This window comes from Rhyacophila brunnea, unplaced genomic scaffold, assembly GCF_057557595.1.
Source record: "Rhyacophila brunnea isolate RB1 unplaced genomic scaffold, BYU_Rbru_1.0 scaffold_5, whole genome shotgun sequence".
In the NCBI taxonomy this organism is placed as follows: Eukaryota; Metazoa; Arthropoda; class Insecta; order Trichoptera; family Rhyacophilidae; genus Rhyacophila; species Rhyacophila brunnea.
The window spans coordinates 46,981,156-47,003,476 of NW_028233170.1; positions in this window are offsets into that span (position 1 = coordinate 46,981,156).

Consider the following 22,321-nt stretch of genomic DNA (forward strand, 5'->3'; position numbering starts at 1 on the left):
ACTAAATACTTTAAAATGCAGGTGAGGGTAGTGTGATTAATAAATAAACACAGTACAAACTGAAAGATTGACTAAAGAAATTAGACTGTAGATTTTATTTTTACATAACATTTGTTGTTTTTTAATCGTATATTTCTGACATTATATGCACGATAGATATAATTACTTATAAATCTCTATAAGTCGAAGTGATCTCATTAATAAATCGTCCAATTTATTGTAGGCAAATACAGAAACTTTTATTAAATCCAATTTGGTTCCGATACGCCACTGCCCAATACTAATTGGGCATATTACAGACATGGGGGAACGATGCGCGAAATAATTTTAATGCTAGATAATATTATAAAGTATTGGAATAAGTACCTAGATGTAGCTCGTAATACGAAGGGTTACACGTCACGCCCATTTTATATTTTTTCAATTTCAATTTAGTCCACAGTCAGCTGATAGTAATGGAGGGATACTATATATATGAAACGTTTTATTTTATTCGAAACAATATGAAAGCACCGACACTATTATGTTTTATAAATATTAAATATTATATTGATGACGTCGATGACCCATTTGAACGTTTTCAAACTCGCTACTAACCGTGTGTTTATCTCAGTGAGAACATGTCAAATAAATCTGTGTATAACTTCAGCCTCACCTAAAGTCAAGTTGTTACTTTGAAAGTTTGGAGAAAACACTAAACACATCAATCAGCAGAATATGGGTAAAAATCACAGAACAGATAATAAATATAATCCCGATAGGCTATATACCAATACAGTAAAGTTTGAAGCAGGGTTTTGAATGTGTGAATGTCCTACGAAAATGAACCAAGCATTATAGACGTGCAAAAGTGTGTGTAATACACCAATATTAAATGAGCATCAATGTATAAACTGAGAGCAGTTGTCAGTATTCGATGTATGACGTATTCTTGAAACGTGTATAAATTTATCTCGTATTATTTCTTACTCGAGATCGGTTGTCTGCTTCTCCTTACCCGTTAGGTATTTCAGTTCCCATTATTTCTGAGTTCCCTGAAGATTACGCAGGCAGCAAATAAATAAGTAGGATATATTTTTATTTGACTACTTTTTATTACATTTTAGATGTTTAGAGGGTTAAGCACCTTTTGCATCCCTTAAGGGCGGACGTGCTCAGCGTAGGTCAAAATGGAGCTTTTATTGTATTTTCAAAGCATGATCCTGGACATTCCTTAAACGTTGTAGATAATCTATGTACCTATATAATTTTGAAGCCTTATTATCCTTTATATTTATTTTAAACATTTGATGACTGCATAAAGTATTTTTATTACATAAAATAGTATTCTTTTAAACCTCTCGCTCTAATGTTTTAGAATATAGTCATATTTCAGTACATGCATGTGCAGTGCTGTTAAGATTTTTTACATTTATTAATTTTTAAACGCATTTATAAAACCATTAGTATAATTTATGTCGACATTATTATAGTGAAATATTTACGATAAAAAATTATATTGATAATCTCTGTGATCCCAAATTTGACAAGAATTAGGCATTTTATTATTCAAAACATGGGCAAAATTAACACATTTGAAGACAATTCTAAAGATACTAATTATAAGCTATGTCTTTGACTATTCAAGTGTGATAAACATCCTACGAATAATGATTGCTTTATAATAATTATTGACCTAAGAATAAGGTAGTGTTTTTTTGAAATACACCATTTCTTTTGGCGTTCCCCAGTGGTTAAGCTACAACATACGGCCGTAGCCATAAATTGTTTGTCGCTTAAGTGACTGTAATGTCTCTTTTACAAACATTTTTGAGTTCCCTGGTAAAAATAAAATTGGCAATGGTCAATGGTAATAATATTTTTGACAAAAGTAACCCAGAATCTGGAACAGACATTCATTTCTTTTGGCATCATCAACGGTCGATGATGCCTCAAGACAGCCGACCATTTTATTACCGGTCCTATTCGGGGACTGTTGTATTAATAATGGCCGCGTTTATGGTCCCGGCTCCGCCACGGGCGTGGAGACGCGTTCCGAGAAGAACAAATAATATCATCTGTCAAAAATTAAAACAATCATGCGCCATTAGCGGCAGTAAAATGCTGCGGTCGCGCACCTTGGCGGGAAACTCAAGGGCGCCCTTGTCGAAAACGCGAGGAGAGTGGTCCGCAATGAGACATCAATAAATTTTGTTAATTAATTCCCTATTTTACAACGTTTTTCTTAGCTCGTATTATTATTTGTCCGGTGGTTCTTGTCCGTACAAATCTTGTAATCGATTTTTAACTAACTTCCCGACTAGCTAGACATTTGAAACTTTTAGAATATATCAGAACACGATGCCAATGCATTTTTTAAATACTTTTTGCCATCTTTAAGTAGAATTGAATTAATTTTCAGTTAATTTTGTTTTGTATGAAAAGTTATTTCGGAAGAAATCCGTAATCCAATTCACTATTATTGGTTGCTAGGGCTCTGGGGTCTTAGCAACTAAATTATTGATATATACGTGCGTTACTATGGAAATCAATATGACATGTCAAGTACAATTTTTTTTGATCGTTTAAGCTAGCCAAGTCAAGTTTATATGGTTCAACAGAAAATTTAAAAACGTTGTACTTATATAAAAAGTTCTTTTTATCTTGTAATTATTATGAATGTTTTAAGAATAGCCTAAATCTAAAATATACAGTTGGCGCCAGAGCTGAAAATCGAAATAATACCATTGACAATCCTGAACCCTGTCGCAACCCCGTAAAATGACAAAGTTCCGGAGGCAAACAATAATAATATTAATATATTTCACGAAAGTTTTTTCCTCTATGGTTGAAAATATTATGAGCTGCGTATATTGTGTTCATCCGGTTTGAATATCTTTAAAAAATTGTAGGCATTAACATTAAAATGACATAAAAAAATCGTAAATATGTTGTTATATTAATGCACCAGCGTATCTATTCTATGCACAAGGCTGCAATCGGCGGCTATCGACGGTATCATATTTATGTATTAAGACTTATAATAAGAATAAATATTTTAATAAGTTAACCGTCTAAACTAAACTGTCAAGTAGTGATATGTTTTAAAAGTAGGTACCTACCTCTATTGGCTGTGTTAACTTTTAAAGCGAGACAGTTTTGACAGTTTAGATGGCTAACTTATTATAATAATTATAGTACCATAATACATAAATATGATAAACTACCCTCGACAGCCGCCGATAGTCACTGATAGCAGCCTTGTGTATAGAAGAGATACGGAGATCTAAGCCCCATTCGATTTTTCAACACGAACCGAATCACCTAAAAACAATTAGGTTGTTACAACAGCCCTCATTACCGTATGGATGTCTCACATACCTATTCTGTTGGAGGGCCGTTTTACGGCAATATTTTTTCTTGAAAATCTTAGGAAACTCATGTAGGTATGCATACTTTGGTATAAAAGTGATACTAACATCGATTTAAATAAAATTATAATATTTTTTTAAAAATAATTTTAACAATATTTATCTCTAATATCATAATTTTTTAACTTTTATAACTTTATACTTATTTATTAGCGTCGTGATTACCACACCCACGATGGCCGCGCGGCTTAAGCGTCAGCCTATAGCGTCGTGGATCCCAGGTTTGAATCCTGGGTCTGGCAAATATACATATCGTTTTTTAAATGTGTGTATGAGTCAGAGTATGGACCTAATCCTAAACCTGACATCCATTTCTCATGAAAACAAAAATCTAATACAAACCTCTAATCTGTGGAGGCCCTATTACCAAAAATACACTAAGGGTACTTGTGCAAAAGTTTACTACCCTGCTATGTAAAAACACTGTCGTTTTACTAAGAAGGGCGGTATTATAGTAAGCAGAGTAAATGTTTCTATAAGTAATAAAATTGTAAGTATAAGAAATGTTAAAATTGAATTAGTAATAATGCCCTCTCTATAATGTATGATTATATTTTATTGATACTAAACAAATCACATTTTATTGTTGGTTGACTTAGCAAATAACCAATCACAATATTATGAAAACCAAATATTTATTTTGACGTATTTATGGTATTGCTATGAATAAACCATTAAAATATAAATAATATAGCAATTATTGGCATGAGGTTAAGTATTTATCCCTGTTATTATTTAAAAAAGATCGGATTAAAAGCTTAACACCGATAAAGGACATTATTAGTGCGTTTACGTGTTCACTTTGGCTTTATTTTTCGTATTTTTACATCACACATGTCACTTCGTTATCTTGAATAGACGGTGTCAAATTTTCACTACAAAAAATAATATAAGCAAAACAAGTCCATTTTATACCCAGCCCCCTTAATGGAATTAGATGCAGTGTTGCAGGTTTATTTAAAATATATATTTTTATGGATATACTTATGGCAGATTTTTTAAAGAAGTAGTTATATTTTGCTTTAGATATATGTCTATGTAGGGTTACAAATAGTTCAACATTATTATTATTGGGTAATTGAATAAGCGATGTATTGTGATTTAGATTTTATAATTTTCACTACAACAAACTAAAAAAGCTTCAGTTAGGGCCGTATGTATCAGATTCCGAAATTTAAGCTATTTAACCGATTTTCCACCATATAGCGTATAGCACTGTTTGTGACGTCAGTAATCTGACGTCACACGTCATTCAAAATGGCTGCTTTATATGTCACTTTAAAACGTCATTTTAACAATGCATTCATTACAACAAACGTTTGCTTGAGGCCCTCGTTCATTTTGTAGACTCTGTAAAACATTTGTGAACTTTAAAAACAGTTCCTAGTCGTGCTGTTTATTCATTTCATTCATTAATTTATTCGTATTCCGTTTTGACATCTCATAATAGAAGTGATTGAATTGAAGTTAGTCATAATATAACTGTATGTATTGCCACCAAATGGAAATGTTTACTGGAAATACTCCATCCTTTCGTACAGTAGAATTTTAAAATAAATGTGATAAAATAACTGATAAATTATTTAAAGTTCATAATAATTTTTCATTTATAATTATTAAATTTATATGGTACCGTTCGCACACTTTCAGACACATTTACAATTTAAAATTTTTAAATTAATGATCGGGGAATGAAATTTTATAAGTTTGCCATTATATGGACGCCATGATACATTATGACGTCGCTAACCAACGGATTACATTTACACTCATGGATACAAATGAGCAGTATTTAGCCTATAAAGTATTTGGGAATCTCGTGCATACGACCCTTAGAGTAGTGAAAAAATCACAAAAACAACCAAGCTTCGAAGCTGGAACCCATGGCGTGAGAAACCACTGGTTTATAAATTAGACCACCAATTTATTTACTGTGTTGGTATCGATATAACGGTTAAACTTTGATGTTAAAATTTAAGTAAATAAATATAAGTTGGTCTAACATAATGGTTTCTTTGTTAGCCGCTAGTGAATTGATTGGAAAATTATTCGAAATAAATTTTAATTGCTAAGAGGTGCTACCTAATAATTAATGATACAATGTATGTACCTACATAGATACATGCAATTAAAATAACTAACCGCGCAATACATTGTTAATTTTAAACGTTTAAGAAAAGGTAGCAATTAGTTGTGAAGAATAAGATAGGTTAGTGAGTATGAAAAATGTTATTACTATTCAAAATAGGCAGGTGTAATTCATTGTCTATTGTCAGGATCCGTTTCGCTGAATTGTGAATCAATTTGGGGAATAGTAAAAAAAACACAAAAATAACCCTCTGCAATAGGAGAGCTTGTTATAGTTGAGTGATTTCGTTACATATTCAGTTATCCTAAATAAATTTAACTTATGATTGTTATGAGGGTTTCAAAATCATTCGAAAACGTCCGAGTGCTACGTACATTATACGTATCATTTGTGTTGAGTATTCTTGAATATGCCAGCATTATTTGGAGTCCTAATAGGTTCATGCACACAATTAAGCTGGATCGAGTCCACAATAGATTTCTTAGATTTCTCTACTTAAGAACATACGGGTTCTTTCCTTATGATAATGACAATAAAATGAATTTCCCGACTCGTTTTCTTCTGGGTATGCTATCAATGCAATCCCTGTCTACCCGAAGAGTGATTGTTCTTTTAAAGCATTTCTTTTTACTTCTTCGTGGGTTCATTTACAATCCGCATATACTGGCAAATATTAATTTTCATGTTCCCACCAATATCACTCGCAGCTCCACGGTCTTCAAGATACCTCGTCGCAGGACAGATGTTATGTTTCATGATGCTGTGTATCGTGCAATTAGCTTATTTGATGGCACCATAAAGGTTGATTTGTTTTTTATTAATTATATAATGTTTGTAGACGTTTTAAATAGGATAAATTTATAATTGTATATATTATCATATTTCTTTAATATTTACACATGCTGTCTTTTCCTCTTTCTTGTCATATTAGTTGTTATTTGTAATTAAGATATTTTTATATATTTGTATGTATTATGTATTATGGCGCATTGGCCAAAAGCTGTAATGCCGTAATACTCTTTTTTATAAATAAATAAATAAATCATTCAACGATTTCTACATCCATATCTTATTAAATCTGTTTAAATTCTTATTACGTAGTTAATTTAAAAAAATATATATAATATATACCTAATATACAAGACAATAATAAATTGTAGAGTGACAACAAAACTTTGTCAAGTGTTTGATAAACACGTTTGATTAGGTAGATACTTCAATGATAAGTGACGCCAAAAATTAAATTTCGCTTTAAAAAGAAGTGCTATTATCAACTTCATTATTTTGGTAATATTTATATACCTACCTGTTATCTTCAACACCCCTCAACAGCATATCGCTTACTGTCCGCCAAGAAGATCTAGGCGATAGGTAACCGGAAGTCGCTGTAGCCGAAGTGCGATTAACTAAATAGGAGGGTCTTCTTAGTTCACAGTTTTAACAAGTGGACAACTAGTCGAAACCGGATGTCACTGTAGTCGAAGTGCGGTTAAAAACAGGAGGTGTTTGTTAATTCACTGTTTTAACACGTGGACAAGAAGTTCTTATTCAACAATAGTTGAACCTAAATTTTATATTATGAATATTTGATAATATATAGATAGATAATATAATATTATTTTTCTTTGTTTTTTTTTGAAATAACAATTAAATCAGCGCTCGAAATGGAAAATTTTACTGATCAGAGCGCTCGATAATTTTACGAAAATATTAACATTGTTATCTAATTGTACCTACCTATATATATATTTAAAAAAAATTGTGTAAGTTTTTTTTATTATATGACATATTATTATCTTTCTCAGACTGTCAAATTAATATTTCCAGACGGAGCGATAATTTTAGCATTTTTATGAACCGGAACGGTGCTCCGGTGCGTTCTCGTCCATTTTAAGCCATGAATTAAAAAAAATCAATTCAATAATAATAAATTGTAATGTTAATTACATTTAAATTTAATAAAAATAGTCCTATTTAGATAGGTACTAAGTCTAATTTAATTAATAATCAGATATACTCGTAGGTTTGACAGTAGTCTTTATAAAATATTACTCAATAGTGATTCGATATGATAAGTCATCTTTCATAAACTAACCTACATACTAGAGCCTCTATCAATGAAATGACCAGACAGTAAATACGTTCAGATGTTCATAGCCACATCAGGAAAGAATGGGCAGGTAATAAACATCAATAAAATAGTAAATAAAAAAAAATTAAAGTCTGCAGAACCATTCATCCGGAGGAATAATCAAAGGAAGCGTTACCGCAGCCATCCGCTGGTAACATCACTGATCCGACACCTGGATGTTATATCGAAAGACAATCTATCGATACTCAGTACCTATTAATTGGTAGCGGACCAAAAGAAAGTATCGTATCATAGCATAAAGATGACTCAGTATTAAGCAAAAACAACTCAAAAAACCAAATTTTGAGATAATCGTGTTTTAATATTTTGAATATTTTACAATATTTGACAAGTTTTAAAAGGATACATGTCAGAATTTATCTATTCTAAATTGAAACGTATGGTCAATTGCCTGTTTTAAATGGAAATAATTCGAAATGGGTCTGTACATAACTGGTTTTGTTTGAGGGTTTTTTTGGCTCTCAATATACCTATTTAAATTTTTTTTTCAAATAGTTTCTGTACAAAACAGACAAGAGCACATTTTTACGAATATTTTGATACCAATATCGCAAAATGACGAATTTTTGACTTGTTACTGTCAATACTGGGTCATCGATAATATCAATCATAAATTAAGTTTCATGTGAAAATGTATCGTATAAAATTCTAAATAACTATTTGTATTTTAAATAACCATGCCTTTACTTTTTCGTACATGGTGGTTGGGAGGATTAGTTACATTAATTAGAAGTTAATAGTGTTCCTCCATTTATATTTTTAATTTCCTTTATGGCCAGAATTAAATATTCTGTGTAGTGTTCTTGTGTTGTTTTGTTGTTTAGTATTTCGTAAGGTTTTTGGAGGTAAATTTAATGATTATGCTGTTTGCGTAGAGTTTTGAGAGTCCATCGCTCCTTTTTTAGCATATGGCAATCGCTGATGACATGTCACACAGTTTGACATGTCTAACCGTCATATGGACGACAGGTATCGTCCCTCAATTTATATCTTTTTAGATATGCTCGCAGTACTCCATGGCCTGTTATTATATGTGTGAGAGTTCTTGTGATATGTTTATGTTTATAGAGATTATATTTGGAATAAATTTCTGCGTTATTGATCCTGTGGCGGATATTGTGTATCTGTTGTTCCCACTACTTGTTCCATAGCTCTATTGTGTCTTCGTTTAGTTTTTGTTTTGCGTAACTTAGGTGGAAGTGTGTGTAGGTTGAAGGTAATTTATCTGTTGTGGCTTGTTTAGCGTATTTATCAGGTTCTTTGTTCCCGGCAATCCCTGTGTGACTTCTTATCCAGAAGAATCTAGGGTGTGATCATATCATTCGAAGCTGTGTTGATAGTGTTAAAATGTCTCTTACTAGTGGGTGTGTGGATGATTTTGCGAGCTACCAGACTGGATTGGCTATCTGAAAATATGTTGGCATGATTGTATCTGTGAGACTTTATTCTTTTGTTAAATTACTATTGAAGTATCGGTCATAATGCATCAATACTTTTTATACATCTCTACTGGCATCTGAATATGGTAACAGAAAGGGAAATCTGTAAAACATAATATATTTATAAATAAACTAACTACACGTTTCCAACACTGTAAACAAATTTCTTGGTGCATAATGATAATAAAATATAATAATATGATACCGGAAGTATTACAATGAATGTTAGATATGGCGTAAATGAATTAGGTAGGTGCATAGAAAAATTAATCAACTTACTAAAAAAAATATCGACAGTTTTGAAAAAAATATTTATGTAGGTAATTACTTTGGTAGGATTTTACACTTTATTTGACACTTTGGAGACCGGAGTAGGTATAAGGCAAGTACAATGTCGCCGCATTTCTCTTCGGCACATACTGCACAGGCTTTAACGTTAGCGCAATTCGCCGATCAGTGACGTCCTGTGGGGGTAGGCAAATTCAGCGTCGCTTGGGGGCGGCAGATACTCGAAGGGCGGCAAATCGATGAGAATCAATAAATATATATATATGAATGGGTACCTTAACTTAGTAATAACGGAAATATATTTCCATTAAAAAAATTAGCTCACTGGTTGAAAACAAAATGTACCTATTAATTGGCATAAACGGTTTAACAGGGCTATATTTTTTTCGTTGGGTTCGCGATGTCTAGTTCACTTCCGTTGTCTTTGGACATCACTCCTTGATGATCAGCAATGACACGTGAAGATTTGCGAATTATATTTGAATTATATGTAGGTGCATACTAACGTAATTAATTTATAAAAATATTTTACCAGTCACTTGCGAGTTTCGAAAGTTGTCAGGAGTATTTTTAAATGTATCTGAAACCGTGGACACGCAATATTGTCAATTCAAGTAGAGATGGCATTTAAATTAGGTTTAATGTTATATATTATTTTGTTAGTAATGTACCAATCCATACAACACATTTATTAGATATTGGAGTCATGCAAGGATGATAAAAAATGCTGTATAAAAAAATGGGGCGGCATTTTGTCTAGGGACCTTACTGTCGCCGATCTGTTAATAGCATTTTATGATGGATGTCACTATTGTCAATATAAAAAAATAAACATTTACGTACGGATTATTACAGCCTTTGAACGCACGAGTATTGCTTATTAAATATACGACGTAGCGCATCTGTGGGTAGATATGACAGATAGGTCTGACAGTTTATTACTGATATGATGTAATCTATTTTTTTTTAAATTAATGTAGACTTTAAATAATTGCCTAGTAAGGAGTCATCGTCATTGGTATATACCTATATATGGATAAATTTGTTTCAAATATAGTTTTTTTTTATTTACTTTTCAACATAATAATTACTTATCTATTTTAAATTATATGTAGCCGGCACCTACTTATTGTAAAGTGTATTAATCATTGTATGCAGAAAAGAGAAACGTTCAATTATTATAGAATATATGAATAGTAATTGGCATAATTAATAAGCGATAGGTATAACATTATAATTCAAAAGCGCATCTGATTAGTGTTATAATAAAATTGTTCACATCAAGCCAGGCCGTTATTAATCGGAGCAAATTTTCTATGCGAATGTGCATTTGCACGACAAAATAATAATGTGTACTGCGTAATTCAATCACAATTGAATTTTTATTGAATTATAAAAAAACATTATTTTAAACGACAATCTACAAAAAAAATCTATTACGGTTTATATATTTATATCGTATCTAGATACTATTATTCATTCAATGCAAAAAATAAGGTCGAAATATGAATGAAATTGTCATTATATAATGTACGTAAATGCATGCATATTATAATATAATAATTCAGTATTACACTAGCTGTTGCAACCTCTCTAACAAGTTTTTGATAATCAGTAAGTATTATACCTGCATACAACGCTATTTTATGATTTCAATACGCATGTCGTAAGTTGATACACACAACTAATAAGGTATAAATGAAAATGATACAATAACCATGCGTCTATTAATGGATGAGACGGCTCTGTGCAGCTATTTACAGTATACGTATTAGGTTGTGTACTCCAATAATCATAACCCCATAATAACTATTTAAAAGATAACAGGACACTGAGAACATCACTTGGATCTGCCACAGATGGGATCAAACCAAGGGGAGCTGTTTGCCAAGGTCCGTCCACACACGGGGCCAATTGGCCAGGCCATTTATATGGAAGACGTCATATGGAAGGCGGAATAATTCTGATCTCTCCTAAAATTCATTACTTTGAACTCCTGACTCCTCTGTTTCGGCACACGGGTACAGAGGACTTCATGTCACTAAAGATAAATGACGGCACAGCAAGTCAAGACTTTTTTTTCATTTTCTTAACTCTTTCTTTAAGCACCAAGGTGCATGGTTGATACATCAGTAATGTGCAGCTTTGTTTCGGGACAAGGAACTGTGGCACGTTTATATCGTCATGGAAGGCGGTCGTGTACAAATCGCAACTGTAAATACATGATAGGTAGGGATGGGGTAACTCAAATTATTGCCTGTAAAGTTTTGACATAAAATACACAGATTTCGGCAATTAAGAACATTAGTGAAGAAATGAACCAGCGATGCAAACATACGGTTGTAAAAATGTACGATATTATTTGATTTCTTAAATTATTTAGTAATGAAAGTAAGAAAAAATATAATTAATTAAGAAAATTGTATAATTATCAGCAACGGTTTAGTCTGTTTAGAAGCACAATGTCAATAGCGGCTATTTATAAATTATAACAAGATAAAAAGAACTTTTTATATACAACGTTTTTAAATTTTCTGTTGAACCATATAAACTTGACTTGACTAGCTTAAACGATCAAAAAAAATTGTACTTGACATGTCATATTGATTTCAATATTAACGCAAGTATATATTAATAATTTAGTTGCTAGGACCTCAGACCCCTAGCAACCAATAATGATGTCGAAATAACTTTTTCATACAAAACAGAATTAACTGAAAATTAATTCAATTCTGCTTAAAGATGGCTAAAAGTATTAAAAAATGCATTGGAATCGTGTTCTGATATATTCTAAAAGTTTCAAATATATAACTAGTCGGGAAGTTAGTTAAAAATCGATTGCAAGATTTGTACCGGACAAAAAACCACCGAACAAATAAGAATTCAAGCTAAGAAAAACGTTGCAAAATAGGTTTTTAAAAAACCTTATAAATGTGCCAAAGATTTTTTTTAATTATTTTGAGTAGGTAGTATTTGTAAAACTATAGAAAACAAACGACCTTTTGACATTTGAAAGCTATTACTTTGCCAGAATACATAGTTCATAGACATAGATGGATATCGTTAGGCCCATTGCATACTGTTGACCTGTCTCCTGCAACTACAAGACAGGAGAAAGGACGTAGTTCGACAGGCAGCCACTCTTTCTGGTTGCCGAAAACCAGTCGATAGTGCATAAGAGAGTCCTAAATCAAATTACTAAGCATTATCTTTATTTCTAAGAAAACACTATTTTATATGTCTCCAACAGTTTATATTAAAACATATTCCAAAGTTTTATAAAAATAATCAAATACAGGGAGGCTAAATAGTAATAATAATCATTTAGAATATTGCTCATTGGATATATTTAGTTTTATATACAAAAAAATACTTGAATTGTGTAAAAAATTACTTCTCATATAAAATAAAATATGATGATGATGATAAATTAACAATAATCACGGCAATTAAATTATAAAAACAGGAGTATTTTTACAAAATATAATACTTGAATTATGATAATTTATTTAAATTGTAAAGTATTTTAAGCATCTCGATAGTATAATTGCTATATTTATAATATTTACATGTCTACTTTATTTGCATACATCAATCTTGAAAATGAAATTATTACGCATGGAAAACTGTATATAATTTTCTCACCTGCATAATTGGTTGAATTAAATACATGGCATTATAAATACCTAGATATCTGATCTGAAGCAATATTATTAGATAAGTATATTTAAATTATCCATTATACTTACCTGTATTATCTGTTCATCAATTTATTTATTTTTTACCGCCTGATATCACGTAATCACTGTTTTTTTTCAACCGTAGTAGGTAGACATTAGATTTCAACTTTTAAGTGTAAAAAAATCATTGCATCACAGCATTATTACCCAATGTTTAGTCATTTAATCGTACGGCGGCAGGTGAAGACAACAGTATATATTGTCGAACAAGAACTTCTTGTCCACAAGGTAAAGCTGTGAACTAACAATTTCCTCCAGTGCAGCTAATCGCAGTTCCGTTTTCAATTGAGAAACGCCCACAAATAAAAATATGTCTGAAACGATCAGAAGTGATGTTAGAATTATTATTAGAAAACTTTTGGTTTATTACCAAAACGAAAAGGAGTCGCATCTAAAAGAAGAGATAATACAATATTTATACACGCCTATAGCTTGCGTTGCCGCCATGACAGGTACGTCACTGAGAAATCTTCTACGTGCGACTACAGTGACTTTCTGTTATCGCCGATTTCTTGTTGTCGGACAATAAATGTTTACATAAATAAAATCTTTTACTATTATTATGTTTAATACTCAGTTTCACGAGATTCGCTTATCGCACGTGGTTAAATTTGTAACGGACTTGTCAAATATACGATTAAAATAATAACATAAAAATAATAAACCCATCCGTATAAATACGTAACACACATCATGGATAGATGATTTAATTAAATTATTTTCCACCTACTAACCACCCACCTCTTCTTATTTATATAAAACTATTAATTATTAGTAATATTAAGGGATGATTATGAATTTGGTGGCTATGTGTTATACTATAATAGTAAACACAAAGATAATACAGAAAACCCAATATGTGGTAGGCCGTTTTGACCCAAAGCAAAACACCAGTTCAATGATATTTACATTTGGCTGTATTGTATTGCAGTGTATGCTAGTGGGTTAATACAATGTATTAAAACTAACCTTGTAAATATCATACCAAAATGATTTTATATATAATATGTTTTTACTAATAGTTGATTGGCTTAATTTTTTTTCATTGTCCATAGTAGTATTATAATAAAGTACATGTACAATGATTTTACTCACCTTCTTCATATATTTTATAGGTATCGGTCTATTTTCATTAATAATTTAAATACATATTGAGTAGAAGATGCCTGTGTAATTTTTCATTTATAAATTTTATACTTACAAAAAATACAATTCATGTCTTGCTTAATAAATGAAGTACAAAATACGAATATAAACTAATAAACGAATAAGTGTTAATTTCCTTTATGTTGTTAACTGTCAATTCATGGTGGAACTGGATTGTATTGTACCTATTAATTTCTAGGATTTCCTGTTTATCCAATTTTATAGATTTCTCATTCAAATGCAGGAATTTAAAATTTTTACTGATATTAAAAGAGTGATTATTTAAACTTAAATGATTTCCAAAAGCTGAAGATTCATTACCATTTTTGGCATAGGCTAAATGTTCTTTGATCCTAGTATGTATTAAAGGATCGTCCGGGGAATTCTGACTCATATTTTGGTTGTATTTGTTTTTTATTCCATCTCACTTCAATTGATAATTTTATTTTATTTTTTTATAAAAAAAAAAAAAAATTATTGTTAATTTTGACTAATTATAATTATTTGTTGATATTAATGTTATTGTAAGTGTAGATTGTTTCATATTTTGTGGTTTGTTAATATTTTAAATAATTTGTTTAATGCCCCTGACGTAGTATGCAATATTAATGTCCAACCTCATTAGTTTTAAATTAGTCTGTTATTGGGAAGGTATTATTGGACGGATAATTATTATGTACCTATTGTTATATTATTTCTATCGCTTTGAATTTTGTTTGATAAATATTGTTTTTAAAAAAAAATGTATTCAGTCGAAAATGTCCCACTGAAGCGGACGAAACCGGTCCTAATATATTAATTAAAAGTGGAATAAGTACTATAAAAAATTGCGTTTTATTAAATAAAAACAACAATAGAATAAGTGTTAGGTTGTGTTAGACTAGCTATAAATTAAAAAAATCATGATACCTAATAATGTTGATTATGTCCATTTTTACCCAATATAAATAGAATCCATAATTTCTGTTGTAAAATTCTTTATGTATGAATGAACGTCATTCATTGACCAGGAAAAATGTTGTGCCGTATTAAATTACAAATATATTTTTTAAATACTTAGAATTTTATGTAATTTATTACTGAATATCATATTTACTAATAATTTCAATTACTCACAGTCAATTCAACCGCTCTAATACAGGTAATGTTCCAGGTATTCGGAGAGTAGATACCTACAACGATGGCAATTTCTTCGCGACCGCAGGTTTAAACAGAGACCGGTGTACAGAACAGGTGATCTGTTGTTGTGCCCGGCCAACTGTGTCCGAGATAATAATAGTTTTATTAAAGAAACAGCGAATTACCTTAATTTAATTAATAAGTTTTCCACCTCAGGTGCTAGGCTAGTCGCACTTGATTTGACGAATCACGTAGTTTATTGTTTTTAAATTGAATCGTAGATGAAAACCGCGGCGAATTTTAATATGAAAACAAATTGCGTTGACCTTAATAATTAAAAGATTATCAATGTTTTATCTAATACGCAAGTAATTCACAATCCTTCTTAAATGAAAATTTCAGTCTACAAATAGTTTATTATTAATAATATTTAAGCTACATTTTTTGTAAGTAGGTTTTGTTCGTATTCAAATATTGCAAGATCCCTTTTATACCCCCACTTACCAAATGACATCAATAGCTTTATTTGTGGGGTAATGTAAATTTTAGTTTTGACGACCTTGCACTTGCTAATAATTTTATATACATAGGTTATTCCGATAGGGTGATCTTTAAGTCATGAATTAATGGCTATGAATTGTTGGCGATTAATTATTGACGGTGAATTTTTGGCGATTAAGTTAAAAACGAGCACGTATGTATATGAATAATTTAATTTTATCCCGCTTGACTAAACAATTTCCCGTGCCAACCTTATGCCAGCAATCCCGTGTCCGGAAACTTGTACTTATGCAGTTCGCCATATTACACTTCACCGTGAAATGTTGTATCGGAAATATATGGCCATATATTAAATACCGTCCAACCTCTTTGGGTCGTATAATACCTACTGACATAAAATTCATGACTAAATAAAACACGGTTCTTGTCGGCTTACACTGGAATCCAGCAGCAAACGAATTTTGAAAATAGCCAATATACTGTATTATTTGTTAGGTTAGGTTTTTATTCTTGAATTCATGAATTTTGCCAAACTCAGCTATGAAAATTGAATTAATATTCATATTGAATCTAATAAAATTGAAGTCCGTATAGTATACGGTCATCTTTTTCTGATAAGAAAGCTCACGGCGAACTGTGCTACGTTGAATTCTTTTACGTAAATTTACATGTTACCGGATACTAGAAATAGAACGTAAACAATATGAAAAGACACTGTTATATTTTATGAATAATACATATTATATTGATGATGCAGTTCCGCGTTTCCAAGTTCGCTACTAACCGTGTGTTTATCTCAGTGAGGACATGTCAAATAAATCTGTGTATAATTTCAGCCTCACCTGAAGTCAAGTTGTTACTTTGAAAGTTTGGAAAACACACTGAACACATCAATCAGCAGAATATGGGTAAAATCTCTTTCCTACAAGAAAGCTCACGGCGACCTGTGTTTTAAATTACAATTTACATGTAACCCAGCAATCCATCCCTGATTGCAGTTGTAATAACTCTCTTCAATTCATTTCTAATTATTGTAATATCTTTTCAATCTTAGATTAACAATGCATTAATTACGCATGCAAAATAGTTCCTAGCGAATGTGACAAAGGCAATGTGTAGCTTTAGTGCGATTCCCGCGACATTGTTGCAGTATTTGTCGCGATTAATTACTTTATTATGTAATTACTTAATTGCCCGCTTCCTTTCTCGATTAAAGTGCGCGAGTCGATCGCGTTAAATCCAGTGTCGAGTGTATTCCGAGTATAGTGGTAGGAAGTGCGTCAAAATGACGAGTTGGTTTGAGCCGAGCAGGTATTATTATGTCATAAACGCGATATCATTACTTTGCGCTGCATAGAGGTTAACAAGCTATTAAGGGCCAAGTCCGGTTTCTAGATAGGCTTAAATTTGCATTTATTATCTTTCAACAATTAGTTGTCGATATACATTAATGAAGAGACACATCAACGTCACAATCGATATTACCTGCATTCCCAAGAGATTGCTACGGTAAAAAAAACTCTCCTTTATTGCCTTATCGGGACCATTTCTGATATATGAAACATTGTGTTTATTAATTAATTATTTATATCAAAAATGTTGAAGACACTGTTGACTCAAAGGTTCGTAAAAAACAGACGGCCATGTTGTTGTAATCGCTGTCAGTGATTACCTTAAATGGACATGGTTGAGTCGTTGAGTGTGATATAATTAGTTCAGTGGATATGGGTGAATTTGAAAAAAAAATGTTCAACTGGCTTTGATTTACTTATTATACAGAAGGATTTGGATGATTTCAATAATGCAGAAAAGAAAGTAGTAATTCTTCAGCAATTCACAAAAATATAAATAATACCTAAAAGAGGACTTGGCTGATTTTGAAATATAGTGACACAAATTAAAACATTCTTTGTATTTTATCTGAACAGAGGAGGCTTTCAAAAATTGCATCAGTGATATAGTTTAGTACCTAAGTAGGTATTTCACATTACTCTGATTACCATTTTGGTAAGTGATGGTTTTAGTTACGTGGAGGCTTGAGAGTTCTAACAGGTATATTGAAAACAACTATGGGTACTATAAACCTTCATTGAGAATTAAAAGTAGATACAATAATGGTTTTGTTATCAGAATTTGTTTATGTTTACAGAAGTTTATAAGAGTGTGAAAATACATGTATTTTTTGTTTTTGGCGCATCGCATCATTGGTAATGATTTGATTGGCCATTGTGTAGTGACGCTACGCTGCGATGGGGTACACAGGGTTTTGCAGTTTTGAGTACTTATATGAACCGGGACAACTAGGATCAAAAGAAGTAAGAAGTGGTGATACTCCAAATGATCCTTCAAACTGCGGAACTTGACGTGATGGCCAGTTCGCTCCAATCAGCTGCACCATCGATGACATGTTTGAAGCCAATGTCGCGGCCATCACGGTGGCTAAGTCAAGATTGCGAAGGGTTTTGGCAACTCTCACACACACAATAGAAAAATATTGTTTAAATCGCAGCCAACTTTTGGTTATAAGACTATCAGGGGCCTTCTCCCTAAAGGGTGGCGATTTAGGAGATATCAGTAGATATATTTCCGTTATCAACGTGTATACTATTATATAAATATCAGTGAATTAAAAACACTAACACCATCGGTGGATCATATTAATTTGATTTTTTAAACGAAATGGATGAAGTAATGATTAAGCAATCACATTTAAAAAAAATATTCTCCGTTATCGGCGGCTATCAAGGGTAGTTTATCATATTTATTTATTGAACCATTATAACTGTTAAGATAAGATAGTAGTAGGTAATTGTTACAATAAGTGCTATGTTTTAACAGCACCTCTCTTGGCTGTGTTAACTTTTAGAGCGAGATAAACAGTTTATTGTAACAGTTATAATACCTCAAAACATACATAAATGATAATCTACTCTCGATAGCAGTCGATAGCGGCCGACAGCAGCCTTGTGTATAGAATAGATACGCAGAGCCCTTTTAAAGAAAAATCCCGCCAAAATTATGTGTCATGGTAAGAACAGAGACATTTGATTCAGTATACATTTTATTTAGGTGAGTAAAGTTAAATTGTGAAGAGAAACTACCCATATACACGCAGTATTATCAAAGTTGTAGAAACTAGATAATATACCATTCTAGCTCAGTTATTACACGTCATGCAGTTCTAATGAATTGAAAGATTTTCCGGTGGGCTTGTGAAATAAGACTAAAACAAACCGATAATAATTGTACCTAAGTGGGTAGGTTGTCATTTTTTTATATTTGTGTTACTCAATATACATATTGTGTGATATTTATTTCTACACCGAACCATTGTCCTTTAATTGTTTAAACATGTCGCCGTCAGGTTGAAGTCTGTATTTTATCGCTGTGCTTAATTGTTTTAAACAATTAGCGACGTGTAAAAAATTAACGGCCTCTTAACATTACGGAGAAACGCTTTTTCGTAATATATATTATTTAAATGGGTAGTGTTGTCCCAGAGATAACTTTTGTATAATAAAATATACTTATAAATACCGGTTCGCTACTTATTTTATAGGTTATAGTAAACGAAATTTAATAATATTATCTCAACAATTTAAACGGTACAATTTGGCTATTCAATTATGTACTTAAGATAGAGTTGTTATCAAAAAATTGTTTAAATGTATACAAAATAGTCAAAATGGCGCCTTATTGGAAATAGTCAACTCGGAATCACTTTCGATGACTTTTTTAGATTCTCCGAGCTACCATTCGCTTTCAGAACCAGGTGTATGATGTTTTTTTTTTATCAGCGTGTCTAAGTGCAGTATATATTTTTAGTGTGTGATATTTTCTGTTTTTTCAACGAAAACAAAATACGACAATGTGTGCTAGATTTCAAAATCAGCCAAGTCCATAATAGATGAATAGGAGAAAAACAGCTTTTTGTTTTCTCAAATACACTGTCACAAGGGTGAAACTTTATATTATTTTGAGTATAGAATATTTAAAATTAATAAATTTCACATTTTGATAATGCAGAAATGTTAGAAAGCAGTAGTTCTTCAGAAATTCACAAACAAGTCAAATATACCTAAAGGTGGATTTGGCTAATTTTTAAATGTAGCGACACATTATATAATAATAATATGTTAAAACAAAGTAAATGACACAATGCAAAAATGGCTGTACTCTAAACAACGTATTCAATTGAATCGAATTATCGTGTAATTAATATTATATCTATAATAATAATGAAATTTAAGTCTATGTATATGAATTCAAAATATCTGTGTATTGATCAGCGGCTTGACTATTTATTTCCAAGATACTTAAGCACAAAATATACTTAGTTTTATTTAAATTGTCGGTCTCTCTATTTGTTCAGTTATAACTATGTGAGAAAAAATGATTAATTGACAAATTCATTTTAATATGACAAAACAAAGTTAAGGTAAAACTTGTCGAAAATAAACAACGCACTTGCAACGATTCATCATAAGTAGATAAAGTTGAAACCACAGAACAGCTTAATAATAAAAATATAATTCCGATAGGCTATATCCCAGTACACCACATTTTGACGCAGGGTTTTGAATGTATGAGTGTCCTATGAAAATGAACCACGAATTATAGATGTGCAATAGTGTGTGTTGTAACCTTCAAATACACCAATATTTAATGAGCGTCATTGCATAAACCGAGAGCTGTTGTCAGTACTCGACGTATGACGTATTCTTGACACGTGCTTAGGTTTATCCCGTATTCTTCCACATTCGATATCGGTTGCCTGCTTCTCCACACCCGTTAGATATTTCAATTCCCTAGTGGAAATATAGTAGAAAGCAATGAAGCTGTGAGGTGAGGGGCGGGTAAAGGAGCGCGTAGCAACACCCAACAATTGTCGATCGCGCGGGAACAGTAAAATCGAATCACGAGTAATGAAGGTGGTCAGATAGCAGCGGCGGAGTGGTGAGGTGAGGTGTATGTAGAGTGTCATACGACTATATTTAAGCATTATCATTAACTTATATATTTTTTAATCGGTATATTTCCGGTAACAGTGTTAACAGCGCGGCTAAGCGTCGGTCTATATCGTCGTGGGTCCCAGGTTCGATTCCTGAGTCTGGCAAGTACACATATTGTTTTTCAATTTGTGTATGAGTCTGAGTATGGACCTAATTGATTGAGCAAGTGGCTGACATCCATTTCTCGTAAAAACAATATCTGTTAATACAAACCACCACTCTGTGGAGGCCCATATGATCCCGTATCCGGAAATTTGTACGTAAACAGTTCACCGCAGGACACTTGTTCATACGCCCCAGTACGTGAAACATGAGTTGACATTTAATCAAACGACGAGTTTTTCGTTGAACATTTCACCGTGGAGTATATTTGTACGTATGCTACAACATGTGGCAAATTTTATGAGATCTCTTTACTAGGTTAGGTTAGGTTAAGTTAATCTAATTGGAACAGTACTATTTGCAAACTATCGCCGCATTTTGTAAGATACTCGTACGTACAAATGTATTCCACGGTGAAATGTTCAATCAAGAACTCGTCATTTGATAAAATGTTATACGAACTTTGGTATGGTAATTCTCAATCCGCAATAAATAACATTATGTTAAGAGTAAAATGAATCTAAGTATTAGATATAAACTGATTGAAATTCTTCGTCTACGTTCTGTATACGTGTCTACGACAGTGCGGCGTCCAATTTTCCTGGCATCCAGTTGTCCCATTCCCCGAATAAGTATCCCACGATGAACTGCATACGTAAAACTTATATGTAACCATATGATCCTATTAGGATCGGACACCTACGTAGGTACCTACTGTTTTTCAAAAGATACGAGCTTCCTTATTTATCACTGGGCACGGGTGGCGGCCAATAATATTAACGAGCATAATTATAACCCTGTTATTTTGCAGGTATTAATTTACCTATCTTATTAAACGAATTCCATCTTGTTCGAAGTGCGGGAAGTTATCGACTCGTAATATAATTATACCAGTATGTTTTTTGTCTTTTACACGGAAGCCGTTGCACAACTCCATTAGTGAAATATGTTTAAATTACCTGAGTAATTATTTGTCGTGTTTCCTGTGCGCCTCCTGTGTTCGATACCCTTATGGAAACAAAGGTAAAAAATATTAATTACTTTCAGTTGTACAATAAATTCTTCAACTGGTTAATTGGTAGGTACTACAAGAAGTAAACGCATTTTGATATCGAATATATTATTAACTATTATAATATTAAAAGTTAACAATATTATTTCTAATAAGGGTTACATGATGAAGGTATCTATATATATATATATTTTTTTTTCTTTATTAAACACCAAAACAGGCCGTGAAGCCCAATAATTGTGGTAAAACTCCCGGCTTGAGGAATTTACATATTAGATTATGTAAATATATTTTGACCTCACCGGGATCGA